This window comes from Arachis ipaensis, chromosome B09, assembly GCF_000816755.2.
Source record: "Arachis ipaensis cultivar K30076 chromosome B09, Araip1.1, whole genome shotgun sequence".
Taxonomy (NCBI): Eukaryota; Viridiplantae; Streptophyta; class Magnoliopsida; order Fabales; family Fabaceae; genus Arachis; species Arachis ipaensis.
Genome location: NC_029793.2, coordinates 127,425,348 through 127,429,304, shown reverse-complemented (window position 1 = coordinate 127,429,304; position 3,957 = coordinate 127,425,348). Strand labels below are relative to the sequence as shown.

The following is a 3,957-nucleotide window of genomic DNA, read 5'->3' as shown; positions in this document are numbered from 1 at the left end:
AAGGAAACAACTCTTTGAGTTTTTAATCATGTCTGACCTCCCTAGTCATTGATGCTCAGAGCCTTGGACCTTGCTTTTATTTTTCTTTTGTTGTTTCTTTTGTTTCAAGGATTACTTCTCGTGCAGCCTCTGGATGTATTGGGGACCACTTGATTCATTAAGGTCCACGCTGAACTTGGAAGGAGCCAAGTTCAACGTGGAGGAGGCAGAGACTTCTTTATTGGTTTTTCTTGAGTCCACGCTGAACTTGGATTAACCCAAGTTCAGCGTGGGGTGATGCGTGATTTTTCCCTTAGAGTGTTGGGCTGGCGCTGAACTTGGAAAGAGCCAAGTTCAGCATGGAGAAGGCCATGTGAAATGAAAAAAATGGTATACTATTATATATCGTTGGAAAGCTCTGCAAGTTAGCTTTCCAATGTCGCTAGAATCACGTCAATTGGATCTTTGTAGCTCAAGTTATTCCTGTTTGATTGCAAGGAGGTCGGGGGTTGACGTCATCATTCGCTTTCTTCCTTTTCTGCTACAAAACTCCGTCAAATCTATTCGAATGCTACCTGAAATAAACGGAAATGCACACAACTCAAAGTAGCATCCATAGTGGGTAAAAGATATTTAAATCTTGATTAAACTCAACAATTTGAATGCAAATTCACTAGGAAAAGATAGAGAAGATGCTCACGCATCACTAAGAATGTACATGGGTCGGATGAAATCGGATTTGTTCTAATCCAAATCTGACCCTAAATATACATCGAGTCTATTTTTTAAACCCTAACCTGATTCTAGATCCGATGAAACCTAAACATTTTCGGGCCATAATTATACCGGGTCCAAATCGGGTGAAAATACAGCCTTTAAAACTTTAACAATAATTTATAAAAAAAATTATTTATAATGTACTTATTTATAAAGAATAAACTTGTTACTGAGAAGTTGATATTCATATTTAAACTTAAGTTTGTCCATAAATTCTAATTTGATGCTTCTTTGGTACAAGTGTGATTAGAACTAAAACAATAAACTTATAATTAATATAACATAATATTAGAATTAATTTAAAACATATATACCTTTTTTAGTTCTTTTAGGATGCACATTGGTCAGATAAAGTCGAATTCGTCTTGACTCGGATCTGACCCTAAATAATGACCAGATATATTTTTAAGATTTTTACCCAATCTTAGATCTAATGATAAAATCACACTAAATTAATTTCTAAAATATTCGAATTCAATTCGAGCCGGGACATGCCATGTACACCCTACTTGTGTCCATATCTCAACTCATACATAATACAGCCTATATAACATACTAGTATTAGAATCTATACATAAAGCATATGTCCATATCATCCTAGTTAAGTTTTTTCCTAATCCCTTACAATCATATTTTTGTATATCTTTTTTTTTGGATCATACACACTGGGACACTCACTCACTTACACACACTAAAGGTTCCATTACTATCTAGTCATAGTTGGATTCGAACCTGGATGTGATTTCTATGAGGCCAATATATTGACCATTGATGCAATGTTTCTGTCATATTTTTGCATATTTGACCCTTCTAAACAGTTATAAGTTGGGTCGTTAATTAGGCCTTCATTCCAAACAGAGTAACATTCTTATGTTCTTTAATGATTCAATCGAAAAAGATATATAAGAGCCTAAAGTCACACAAAATAACATCGGAAAATAATGATACTTATTTGTAAGCTATTTTAAAAGTTTTTTTTTTAATTTAAATTTTAAAAGAAGTGGACCATTTAAAATGGGGAAAAAATAAGTATCTCATCACATCTTATCACTTATATTGGAGAATCGAAGGCCATTTCTACTTGATATTTATAAACATCATCATCTCACCTTACGATCGATTTTGATTTTTAACTTTAGCAATATATAATAACTTAACTAATAAGTTATTTGTATCTTCCTCTCATGAATAATAAAATTGCACCATGAGTAGCATATGTTCATGAACATCGATCTAAAATACCGGTTAGCTTTTCTAGCGATACATAATAATATAATATTATTAATCATATTGTCTATATTTATTAATATATAATAAGTAACTAGTACTTGATTCATTGTTTGACAAGTGTTCAATTTATTTACTCGACAAGTGGTGGGTTAATTTGCATGACAAGTGACATAATAAAAAATCAAAAAGAAATTCAGGTTTTGAATTTTGAAAGCAAGAAAAAATTGATTTTGAGCGTAATCTTTCTGTTTTTGGATCAAAATTTGAGCATTTGAATGAGAGTTATATTGATCAAATTTAAATTCAGATTTTAAAAATAAGATCATTACTTGATTTCTTTTATCTCTCTCCTTTTTATTCTCTCTCTCTGTGATTGAGCAGATGTGGAGTATACACAAAATAATTTGTGGTTCAAAATACCTAGACAGACAATGAAGAAGTAGAAGAATCTTACTGGTGTTGGAACCAATAACCGGCAGAAAAGATAAAGAATGGCGGTTGTCGGTATTGCTTGTGTATTATAAGTCGATTTTTTCTATTTGAGGTTTATAATTTTGGCTTTAAAGATATTGGATTACAACATTATTGGATAGGGTTCATTGCTTATCGCAGATAATTCTAGGCCACAATTTCATGATTTTGGACAAGTATATGTTGCATTGTTTAAGGTGAAATCTAAAAGGGGTTTGAGTTTTGGTTGCAATTAGGATTCATTAAGTGGAATATGGTTTAAGAAGTCTCAAGTAGTTGCATATTTAGAAAATGAATGGTTCAACTTCATTTTTCGACTTTCTCTTTAAAACTAGCTCAATTTCATAGGCTTTTTGTATTTGACAATTTAACCTGAAGCTTTATTCAGTTTAATCTACTTCTATTTTGTTTTGTTTATTTGAGTTTATTTTTTCTTTTTCTATGATTATTTGTATGAACAAATAGAGTGTCATTTAGTTATGGCTTTTGGTGCCATTGTGGAATCATTTCAAGCTTTACTCTTTGTTGTTCATTTATGAAGTAGCAGATACAGTTGGTTTAGGAAGATGACTGTTGTTGCAGAACAAAAACGGCCCCTTGGATATTTATGCTAAAAGAAGAGAAGAAAAGAGAAAATGCTTAGTCCACAGATGGAAGCCTTTGGTTTAGGCAGTGACTTGACCACTCGTTGATCGCTTGATTGATTCATTTGCTTAATTTGCAATAAGGATAGATGATTTGTGTATGATTGCTTTGGTAAGAAGAATGCCTTGAGATGAAGACTACTTCTTTGTGTTTTTATGTATTTAAATTAAGGGATAAGTATTGTTTTGGTCCCTAACGTTGAGGGTAAGAATCGAAACCGTACCCAACGTAATTTTCGATTTAGAATCATCCTTAATATTTTTTTCGTATTAAAATCGTCCTTTTGATTTTTTTGGACAAAAAATATCCTCACCACTACCGGCACAATTTCCTCCTCCACCAACACCAACACCACCACCAACACCACCACCAACAGCACCACCAACACAAACGCCACCACTAACACCAACCAATACCAACACCAAGAACACCAAACAACAACAACTTTTTCCATTAACACATTAAAAATACAAGAACAAAAACCAGATTCAACAAAACCAACAACAATTCAGAAATAAAAAAAAGAACAAAATCAATCAACAGCAATTCAGAAATCAAAACAAGAAAAAAACCAACAATGATTCAACAAATCAAAATCAGATTCAACAAATCAAATCCAGCTTCAACAAAGAAGAAGCAGAAGCAGAAGCACTCAAGCAGAAGCAGAAAGTAGAAGACGAAGCAGAAGATGCAGAAGCAGAGCAGACCTAAAAGATACAGAAGCAAACTCAAAAGATGTAGAAGCAGAAGAAGCAGAAGACGAATCCGAAACAGAGATTGAAGCAAGAAGCAGAGGCGGCGAGGAGTAGCGACGAGGTGGCAAGGAGCAACGGCGAAGCGGTGAGGAGCAGCGGA

The 3,957-nt window shown here is 33.5% G+C and overlaps 1 protein-coding gene across 1 annotated transcript in view; it reads right to left on the bottom strand.

Annotated features, from left to right (window-relative positions):
• Window positions 1,844–3,957, bottom strand: part of LOC107616015 (peroxidase 65-like) — a 9,189-nt gene continuing 7,075 nt past the window's right edge. Inside the window, exon 3 of the mRNA XM_021110321.1 lies at window positions 1,844–1,913. The gene's annotated coding sequence lies outside the window, so the exon portion shown is untranslated. The remainder of the gene's footprint in view (window positions 1,914–3,957) is intronic.